The 11,656-nt window shown below is 42.2% G+C and overlaps 1 long non-coding RNA gene across 1 annotated transcript; it reads right to left on the bottom strand.

Moving 5' to 3' along the window:
• Positions 1–843: 843 nt before the first annotated feature.
• Positions 844–11,429, bottom strand: LOC127696306 (uncharacterized). Its single transcript, XR_007980210.1, has 3 exons — positions 10,988–11,429; positions 8,118–8,212; positions 844–1,379 (listed from the first exon to the last, which is right to left on the bottom strand). It is a non-coding gene; the product is annotated as an uncharacterized LOC127696306 (long non-coding RNA).
• Positions 11,430–11,656: the final 227 nt, after the last annotated feature.

The raw sequence follows: 11,656 nt of genomic DNA, 5'->3' as shown, positions 1-11,656 counted from the left end.
GTTATCTTTGAAAGTATACTAGTTTTTGCTGTGTGCACACACGTGTATGTTTAAGTCTAACTCTTGGCCTTTTTAATGACAATACCTATGCACAGGGTGACTTTTGGGAGTAATGTCTGGAACATGACATGATTTGAAGTGGTAAGTTAAATGTTTTCTGCCAACTCTTAGTGCAGCCTTAACTGATTCTTCTGTGGACAACTTTAGCCTACAGTTCACCCTTAGAACTCATGAAATATACCGTTTCATGACTACATTTATTTTACATAGAAAACTATAATTGGAGAAATGATTTATCTGAACTTGCACAGCTATTGAATGTCAGGGGCAAGGTTAGAAACCAGGAGTTTTTCTTCTTCTAGATTTACTAGCAGGCTCTAGTTTCCAAGGATATCCAAACATTGAGACAAGGCAATGTTTTCATTGTCCGTTTTTTGTGCCAGTGGCTGAATCTAAGCCATACCCTCCATGCCTATCCACTAACTCCCCACCTTAGCTGTTTTATTTTCATGATAACACTGAGTACTGTCTGAAACTCATCTTGGTTTTGTATTTTATGTCTCTCTACTGGCTGGATTCTCTAGAAGGTTAGCTGTTGGAGAATGTCCACATTTAGCCTAGACTTTCAAGTACAGAGAAATCCTCACTGTGGCTAGAGAGATGGCCAGTTGGTAAAATGTTTGCCTTGCAACTGTGAAGATATGAGTCCAATTCCTAAACACATGTGGAAAACCAACAAACCAACCAAGCAACCAAGCAACCAACCAACCAACTGACCAAACACAAAACATAAACAAAATCCACCACTGGGTATATCGGTGCATGTTTGTAATGTAAAGCCGTGGAGGTGGATACAGATAAATACCCAGGACTCACAATTCAGTCAGCTTTGACTGCTTGGTGACTTTCAAGCTAACGAGAAACCTTCTATCACAAAAAGTGGGTATTTCTTGTCATAGTTGCAGGAGTTCACACAAGTAATAGTGTAGAGAGCCTTATTGGGGTGCCATGCCACCTGACAGGAACTTGACATCAACCAAGGTGAAGTTCCTTTTCTTGCCTTTGAGCAGGAACTCCTGTGTTAGCCAACAATCCCTTCCACCTAGGGTGGTGCACTCAGACAAAGATGAAGCCCATTGTTCTTCAAGGACCTGCAGTTTCCTGAGAAACACTAGCCACCTGTGGAACAACTGAACCAGTTCTTCAGTTCTTCAGAGAGTTTCCAGCCTTTGGAGGAAGGGTTTTCCTCTGCTTATGTATTTGGAGTCCTCCATTAAACCTTGAGACCTTGAACAGCAGGTGCTGTTTGGGTCTTGATCTATTTTCACCATCTTCTCATACATCCCCAGCTTCTCTTCCAGGTAACCTGTTCGAGGTAACTGAGGGCAGTTACATAATAGAAGTAGACAAACAATGAATACAAGTAAACAGAGGTATTCTGATTTGTGGCTTTTACCAATGTTACTATCTAGGTTGTGACACTGGACTGTAGTTTTGTGAAATGCAGAGAAACAATGTGTAGGCTGTGAAGGATCACCCTGCCATTGTGAATCTACAAATATGTTAATATGTTAATACAGGTTTCAATTACAAATGTGTCTAGAGGCCTGCTGTGCACCTTGAGGCAGGCTGGGAGGACACAGCGTGCTCCTGTGGGTCTGGTCCCACAGAGCTTAGGTTTCAGTCCTGAGGCCTCTGACAGGAGCCTTCAGATCTCTGCTTCAGGATCCAGAACAGCCTGGGCTACAACAACATGTCTCTAGGCCCTGCAAGAGGCCAGAGGGGATCCCGGGAGGCCACCTGGGAGGAGTCAGTGTGCTCTGGTGAGTCTAGCAGGCCCTGGGTGGGAACCTTCAGATGTCTGCTTTGGGATTTGAACAGCCTGGGCCACAGCACTCGGTCTCCAGGAAGTGCAAGAGGCCTGATGTGCACCTGGAGGCAGGCTGGGAGGACACAGCTTGCTTCCGTGGGTCCTGCCCCACAGAACTTAGGCTCCAGTCCTGAGGCCTCTGGCGGGAGCCTGAAGATCTCCACTTTGGGATCCACAACAACCTGGGCTACAACACCATGTCTCCAGGCCCTGCAAGAGGCCAGAGGGTCACCCGGGAGGCTGGCTGGGAGAAGGCAGTGTGCTCTGGTGAGTTCAGCAGGCCCCTGGCAGGAGCCTTCAGATGTCTGCTTAGGGATCTGAACAGCCTGGGCCACAGCACCCTGTCACCAGGCAGTGCAGGAGGTCAGCTGTGCACCAGAGGCCAGCTGGGAAGAGGCAGCTTGTACTGGTGAGTCCAGCATTGACAACAAGACCAACTAACACCAGTGAGAACTAGATGGCAAAAGGCAAATGCAGGAACATCACTAACAGAAATGAAGGCAATATGGCAGCATCTGAACCCAATTCTCCTTTAACAGCATGTCCTGGATACCCCATCACACCAGAAAAACAAGATTTGGATTTAAAATCAATGGTCATGATGCTGGTAGAGGAACACATGAAGGACATACTTAAAGAAATTCAGGAGAAAATGGATCAAGAGTTAGAAGCCCTTAAAAGGGAAACACAAAAATCATTGAAAGAAATTCAGGAGAATACAAAAGCCAATAAGGAGGAAACACAAAAATCACTTAAAGAAATACAGGAGAACTTTGGTCAACAGGCTGAGGTCATGAAAGAGGAAACACAAAAATCTCTTAAAGAATTACAGGAAAACAGAAACAAGCAAGTGAAGGAGCTAAGCAAAACCATCCATGATCTAAAATCAGAAGTAGAAACAACTAAGAAAACTCAACGGGAGACAACCTTGGAGATAGAAAACCTTGGAAAGAAATCAGGGGACATAAATGCAAATATCAACAACAGAATATAAGAGATAGAAGAAAGAATCTCAAATGCTGAAGATACCATAAAAACCATGGACTCAACAGCTAAAGAAAATGCAAAATGCAAAACAGCTTGTAACCCAAAACATCCAGGAAATCCAGGACACAATGAGAAGACCAAACCTAAGGATTATAGGCATAGATGAGAGTGAAGATTTACAACTTAAGGGGCCATCAAATATCTTCAATAAAATTATGGAAGTAAACTTCCCTAACCTAAAGAGAGAGATGCCCATGAACATACAAGAAGCCTACAGAACTCCAAACAGACTGGACCAGAACAGAAATACTTCCCGTCACATAATAATCAAAACCCTAAATGTACTAAACAAAGAAAGAATATTAAAGGCAGTAAGAGAAAAAGGGCAAGTAACATACAAAGGAAAACCTATCAGAATCACAGCAGACTTTTCACCTGAGACTATGAAAGCTGGAAGATTCTGGGCAGATCTCATGCAGACTCTAAGAGAACACAAATGCCAGCCAAAACTTCTATACCCTGCAAAACTCTCAATCACCATAGATGGAAAAACTAAGATATTCCATGACAAAACCAAGTTTACCCAATATCTATCCACATACCCAGCCCTACAAAGAATAATGGGAGGAAAACTCCAATACAAGGAGGGAAACTACACCCTGGAAAAAGCAAGACAGTAACCTTCTTTCATCAAACCCAAAAGAAGATAACCAATCAAATTTAAAAAATAACATCAAAAATGACAGGAAGTAATAATCACTATTCATTAATATCTCTTAACATCAATGGGCTCAATGCCCCAATAAAAGACATAGACTAACTGACTGGATATGTAAGCAGGACCTTACATTTTGCTGCATACAGGAAACACACCTCATTGTCAAAGACAAACACTACCTTAGAGTAAAAGGCTGGAAGACAATTTTACAAGCAAACAGTCTCAGGAAACAAGCTGGAGTAGCCATTCTAATATCAGATAAAATTGACTTTCAATCCAAAGTCATCAAAAGAGACTCTGAGGGACACTTCTTGCTGGTCAAAGGAAAAATACAAGAAGAAGAACTCTCAGTCCTGAACATCTATGCTCCAAATGCAAGGGCACATAAAAGAAACTTTATTAAAGCTCAAAGCATACATTGCATCTAACACAATAATTGTGGGTGACTTCAATGCACTTTCCTCAATGGACTGATCAGGAAAACAGAAACTGAACAGGGACACAGTGAAACTAATTGAAGCTTTGGACCAATTAGATTTAACAGATATATATATAGAACATTTTATCCTAAAGCAAAAGAATATACCTTTTTCTCAGCACCTCATGGTACCTTCTCCAAAATCGACCATATAATTGGTCACAAGACAGACCTCAACAAATATAAGAAGATTGAACTGATCCCATGCCTCCTATCAGATCACTATGGAGTAAAAGTGGTCTTCAATAGCAACAAAAACAACAGAAAACCCACATACACGTGGAAACTGAACAATATTCTACTTAATGATACCTTGGTCAAGGAAGAAATAAAGAAATTAAAGACTTTTTAGAATTTAACGAAAATGAATTCACAACATACCCAAATCTATGGGTCACAATGAAAGCAGTGTTAAGAGGAAAACTCATAGCCCTGAGTGCCAACAAAAAGAAAATGGAAAGAGCATACACTAACAGCTTAACAACACACATAAAAGTCCTGGAACAAAAAGAAGCTATTTCACCCAGGAGGAGTAAAAAGCAGGAAATTATCAAACTCAGGGCCGAAATCAATCAAGTAGAACCAAAGAGAACCATACAAAGAATCAACAAAACCAGGAGCTGGTTCTTTGAGAAAATCAACAAGATAGATAAACCCTTAGCCAGACTAACGAAAGAGCACAGAGACAGTATCCAGATTAACAAACTTAGAAATGAAAAGGGAGATATATCAACAGAAACTGAGGAAATGCAAAAAAATCATTAGATCCTACTACAAAAGCCTATATTCAACACAACTGGAGAATCTGGAGGAAATGGACAGTTTCCTAGACAGATATCTGACACCAAAACTAAATCAGGATCAAATAGATCATCTAAACAGTCCCATAACACCTGAAGAAATAAAAAGGGTCATGGAAAGTTTCCCAACCAAAAAAAGCACGGGACCAGATGGCTTCAGTACAGAATTCTTTCAGACCTTCATAGAAGACCTAACACCCATACTCTTCAAACTATTCCACAAAATAGAAACAGAAGGAACTCTACCCAACTCGTTCTATGAAGCCACAATTACTCTGATACCAAAACCACACAAAGATCCAACAAAGAAAGAGAACTTCAGGCCAATTTCCCTTATGAATATTGATTCAAAAATACTTAATTAAGTTGCCAACTGAATCCAAGAACACACCAAAATGATCATCCACCATGATCAAGTAGGCTTCATCCCAGGGATGCAGGGATGGTTCAATATAAGGAAATCCATCAATGCAATCCACTACATAAACAAACGCAAAGGACAAAAACTATATGATCATCTCATTAGCTGCAGAAAAAGCATATGACAAAATTCAGCATCCTTTCAGGCTAAAAGTCTTGGAAAGAACAGGAATTCAAGGCCCATACCTAAACATCGTTAAAGCAATATACAGCAAACCGGTATCATCATCATCAAACTAAATGGAGAGAAACTTGAAGCAATCCCACTAAAATCAGGAACTAGACAAGGCTGTCCTCTCTCTCCATATCTTTTCAATATAGTATTTGAAGTTCTAGCTAGAGCAATTAGACAAGGGGATACAAATCGGAAAGGAAGAAGTCAAATTATCACTATTTGCAGATGGCATGATAGTCTACTTAAGTGACCAGAAAACCTCCACCAGAGAACTCCTTCAGCTGAAAGCTTCAGCAATGTGGCTGGTTATAAAATCAACTCAAGCAAATAAGTTGCCTTCCTATACTCAATGGATAAGCAGGCTGAGAAAGAAGTTATGGAAATGACACCCTTCACAATAGCCACAAACAATATAAAGTATCTTGGTATGACTCTAACCAAACAAGTGAAAGATCTATACAACAAGAACTTCAGATCTCTGAAGAAGGAAATCTAAGAAGACCTCAGAAAATGGAAATATCTGCCATGCTCCTGGATTGGCAGGATTAATATAGTTAAAATGGCCACCTTGCCAAAAGCAATCTACAGATTCAACTCAATCCCCATGAAAATCCCAACTCAGTTCTTCACAGAGTTAGAAAAATCAATTCTCAAATTCATCTGGAATAACAAAAAATTAAGGGTAGCTAAAACTATTCTCAACAACAAAAGAAATCTGGGGGAATCAGTATCCCTGACTTCAAGCAATACTACAGAGCAATAGTGTTAAAAACTGCATGGTATTGGCACAGTGACAGACAAGTGGACCAATGGAATATAATTGAAGACCCAGAAATAAATCCACACAGCTATGGTCACTTGATCTTCGACAAAGGAGCCGAAAACATCCAGTGGAAAAAAGATAGCCTTTTGAACAAATGGTGCTGGTTCAATTGGAGGTCAGCATGGAGAAGAATGCTAATTGATCCATTCTTATCTCCATGTACTAAACTCTACTCCATGTGGATCAAGGACCTCCATGTAAAACCAGACACACTGAAACTAATAGAAAAGAAACTGGGGAAAATCCTTGAGGACATAGGCACAGGGGAAAAATTCCTGAACAGAACACCAATAGCTTATGCTCTAAGATCAAGAACTGACAAATGGGACCTCATAATATTACAAAGTTTCTGTAAGGCAAAGGACATGGTTAAAAGGACAAAACAGCCACCAACAAATTGAGAAAGGATATTCACCAACCCTACATCTGCTAGAGGGCTAATATCCAATATATACAAAGAACTCAAGAAGTTAGACCCCAGGGAACCAAATAACCCTATTAAAAATAGGGTACAGATCTAAACAAAGAATTTTCACCTGAAGAAATTTGGATGGCCGAGAGGCACCTTAAGAAGTGCTCAACATCATTAGTCATTAGGGAAATGCAAATCAAAACAACCCTGAGATTTCACCATACACCAGTCAGAATGGCTAAGGTAAAAAACTCAGGAGACAGCAGGTGTTGGCAAGGATGTGGAGAAAGAGGAACACTCCTCCACTGCTGGTGGGGCTGTAAGATGGTAGGACCACTTTGGAAATCAGTCTGGCGCTTCCTCAGAAAACTGGACATGACACTTCTGGAGGACCCTGCTATACCTCTCCTGGGCATGTACCCAAAGGATTTCCCAGCATTCAATAAAGACGTATGTTCCATTATGTTCATAGCCACCTTATTTATAATAGCCAGAAGCTGGAAAGAACCCAGATGTCACTCAAAGGAGGAATGAATACAGAAAATGGGGTATATTTACACAATGGAATACTACTCGGCAATTAGAAACAATGAATTCACAAAATTTTTAGGCAAATGGTTTGATTTGGAAAATATCATCTTAAGTGAGGTAACCCAATCACAAAAGAATACACATGGAATGCAATCTCTGATAAGTGGATATTAATTAGCCCAGAAGCTCTGAATACCCAAGGCACAAATCGCATATCAAATGACTTCCATGAAGAAGTATGGAGAGAGTCCTGATCCTGGAAAGGATTGATCTAGGGTTGGAGGGGAATATAAGGACAGAGGAAAAGGAGGGAGGTGATTGGAGAATGGGTGGAGAGAAGAAGGTTTATGGGACATATGGGGAGGGGGGATCTGGGAAAGGGGAAATCATTTGGAAAGAATATGGAAAATAAAAATATTAAAAAAACAAACAAACAAATGTGTCTGAAGGTTGACCTTAGTGGCCAGCATTTAAAACCCCAAAATTCTGAGGCTGAGGCAAGAGAATCCTCAGTTTAAGTCTAGTATGATCCACATAGATTGTCTCAAACCTGTCCCTCAAATGTAAATGTGTTTGAACTCTGAAGGGCCTAACATATCGCATCAGGTTCACTGAAAGTTAGGATTTTCTTTACATGTTAAAATAACCCTAAAGGTACCTACATTTACTCCACATTCCCAAATATTAGTTACAGATTTTTATCTATGAATATCCTGTAACAACAGGCTACCATCCATGACATAGAGACAAAGGGCCCATTTGAGACTCTATGATTTACTAGCTTTGTTTCCTTGGGCAAATTGCTTGACCCCCCCTGTCTTAGTTAGGGTTTTACCATTGTGAACAGACATCATGACCAAGGCAACTCTTATAAATGACCACATTTAATTGGGGCTTGCTTACAGGCTCAGAAGTTCAGTCCATTGTCATCAAGGCAGGAATATGGCAGCATTCAGGCAGGCATGGTACAAGCAGAGCTGAGAGGTCTACATCTTCATCTGAAGGAAGCCAAGAACAGACTAGGCATCCTCAGGCAACTAAGAGGCAGATATCCAAGCCCACTCCCACAGTGACACACTTCCTCTAACAAGGCCACACCTTCCAATAGTGCCATTCCCTGGGATAAGCATGTGCAAACCGTCACCCCCCCCCCCATTGCGTCTTCTATACTATTGTGACAGGTAGGATACATAATCCTCTGGGTGACAGCCTTGTGAAATCCCCAGGTGTAGCTCCCCTGGTCATTAGATACAGGTGTGGCAATAATCTGCTTCCTGATGTGAGGAATGATGCTTTGGGCTCTTCACACTTGTGTCCCAACTTCACTGTTAGGGTGTGAGGTCTGGGAATTTCTATTAGTTGGAGCAGGAACAGATTTTAAGACACCCTCTTCACAACATTACTCATCATCTCAGTTAAGACCGCAACCTGGTGCAGATTTCAGATGTTCCTTTGTACAACTCAAAGCCCTGCTGCTGGACCTATGTCCAAGGGACATTCTGTGACCCAGAACAAATCCAGAGCCGGTCAGTAGACAGGGAGTGTGGAGTGGCTCATGCGTAATCGAACAAGCTTTCTTCTTGAAGATGAAGAGTGGGGGAAGCTGGGGCAGCTCCTTGGGGCTCTATGCTTCTGTACTGTATGCCAGGCTCTCTCCCTGTATTGCCCTTTAATATGTTTAATTCAAGTCTGTGATGTCATAGCAAATCACATGGCTCCATGAAATGGTGGTTGTTTTCTGGGAGCCAAGGTTCAAGCCTGGGAAGCTTTTAGTACCCTGCTTGCTAAAGTTCTTGTTACTACTTTATGAACAACAGGGTTTTCAGTGTTACATTTCTGAGGTCTGCTATAACCATGAATCCTGCGTAGAAATGCAGGAGGGTTGGGCATGAGTGAGGAGGCATGGTGAGGACCCTGCAAAAGGTGGAGAATGCAGTCACTGGGGCAACAAATCAGTCGTTGTGTGTCCTCGATAGGAAGAAGACAGATATGGTTACAGGCAGATTAACAGGAGGCTGCATAGATTGATACTAATGCCCAACTGCCTTGTCTCAGACAAGAGCATCAATGGAAATTAAGGATCCATCAGCCTCCAGCATCCCACTGCATATATGCCCTGGGCTGAAGAGCACCTTAGATTTCTTCTACTGTCAACATCTATTTCCTTATCTTGCTCCCTGGGGGCTTCAGACAACATGTTCTCCTGGCTTTCTGTGGCCTGGTGTGCTGCTGCCCAGTTGCCTTGGCTGAGCCTGGATATGCTAAGCGACTTCACCCTTACTCTTCATCCTCTATCTTTCAGGAACTTTGGTCTGTAACAGAAAGCTGCTCTTTGATGGGGGGCAAACAAAAGTGTCCTTGAAAATTTGGGCTAGTTTAGTCTAAAGAAAAAAGTCAGACATTTCTTTAAGTGAGGACTTAAAGTGTGTTTCACAAAGAATGAAACCAGCTATTCAATAGCTTGGCCAAGCAGAGCCGTGAGCAAGGCTGTGTTTAGAGGCCTGTGAAGCTCAATGTATATAAGGAGTTTTCTCTTAGCTGGAAGCTACTTGGGCCTTAAGAGGGCAGCCAGTACTCACTTTCTTGGGACATCTTTTGAAGAGTGAAGCCGGGTTGCCTTTCACTAGAGGCAACCATCTTCTGAGCCGAATCTTGACAAAGTGGTTCGACAATCTTTCAATTTTGCAAGAATTCGTGATCTTTTAGCTTCTCATTATCATGGGCAATGTGCTCTCTTGGGGTTAAGTCCAGAAAGCTAAATAAATCATTTGCCTAACCTCCTTGTTTAGGTTCCCCCGTGGAATGGGTGTAAGTATCTCATTAAACTTCTGGCAGCAATCTCCGATAAGCTCAGTGCGGGTGCAGCCAAGCCTCTGCAGCTGTTTTTGGATGAGCACAGGCTGAAGTGGCAGAAATGCTCTGCTGTCCTTAGTTCTGCAAAAGGGACGCTGAGCTTCATTCTCAGAGCACACACTGAAGCCCTTGCTTCTAGTGCAGCCTCCCTCTAAGGGAGATTGAGCCCCTCTTAAAGACTTGATATTGGTACTTGAGTGTTCGCTCTTGGGCTTGGCACCTTGTGACAAGTCATCATATGCATGAAACACAGGTGGTTGCGGTCTCCTGTCTGTTCAGGGCCCACACCTGGAGCTACTCAGCATCTGTAGCCTGATTTCCAGTCTCTAAAGCCAAGATAATTTGTGTGTGTGTGTGTGCTTCTAGAGGATACTGAGTCTCTTGTTCTCCAGGGGTGGGGAGTGGGGGGTGGGGGGTGGGGGGTGGGGGTAGGGGGTGGCAGTGGGGGTGGGGGGAGGGGTCTAGATCTTCCTAAGACTCTAGAAAGACTGCATGAGTTCCTTGAGCCTCAATTCTCTACTTCACAGTATAGAAAGCATCTCCCTTGAAATGTGCAAGAATTGAACATTTACTGACTTAAAATCACAATATCACACACACACACTCACAAGCTCACGGTGCATACTTATGTGCACACATGCACGTACAAACACATATACACATACACACATAAGCACATATTCACACATATACACATACACCCATAAACACATATTCACACAAGACCGCAGCACACATAACACACACACACACACACACACACACACACACACACAGACACACACACCAGAACAGCTGCATATTTTTGACTATGTGGCTGACCTCCCCACACTTGACACTCTAGTGTCTGGGATTCTAACCTTAGCCAGCTGTTCTCCACCTCCAGAAGTGCAAATTTTCACTTCTCCATTGGGACTTACCTGTTTGAATGAGTTTAAAATTGGTTTGATACTTTTCCTGCTTCTGAGTGAGCCTTGACCACTGTGCCTCTTCTTGCCCAACAATCTTGGCTCTGAATGGTCTTTTCTTTTGTCACCCAAGTGTGCAAGAATTTGTCAAATCTAGTCTCTGAAAGCAATCAGTGGACCCAGCCAATCTGGGCAGCATCATGAAGAGATCCTCTGACTTGTTTGGTGTCTTGTACTCAACAGCTGATGTTTTCTTATTAGCAAAGCCAGTTTGTCTTCCTTGAGGATCCCACTCCCTCTTCCCAGTGCCAGATGATCTGAGATGTTACCAGAGCATGGGCTTTGGTGTATTGTCTCCTTTCTGATTATGAACATTTTAGCAACATTGGATCAAGTATAAATGGAAGAAGGTTAAAGGAGAAGGCATGTTCTCACCCTGCCTTTAAACCTGAATCAGCACCTGATATTCTGTGGGTTCACTGAACAACCGTCTGAGCATTCAGTTTTGGTTTATTTCTCCTGAAAATTGGAGGAAAGGGGACAGAAAGATCAGGATTTGGTGCAAACTGTTCCTTTTTTCTTCTTTAAATGAATGTCTAAGAGCTGAGACGGCTGCAAGACAAGTTGCCAGGACCTGGCAGGGAAACTTGCTGTGTTTATTTTCTCATATGTTCTTCTATG

This window comes from Apodemus sylvaticus, chromosome 11 (genome assembly GCF_947179515.1).
Source record: "Apodemus sylvaticus chromosome 11, mApoSyl1.1, whole genome shotgun sequence".
Lineage (NCBI taxonomy): Eukaryota > Metazoa > Chordata > Mammalia > Rodentia > Muridae > Apodemus > Apodemus sylvaticus.
The sequence above is the reverse complement of the archived record's forward strand: the minus strand, read 5'-3'. Positions and strand labels throughout refer to the sequence as shown.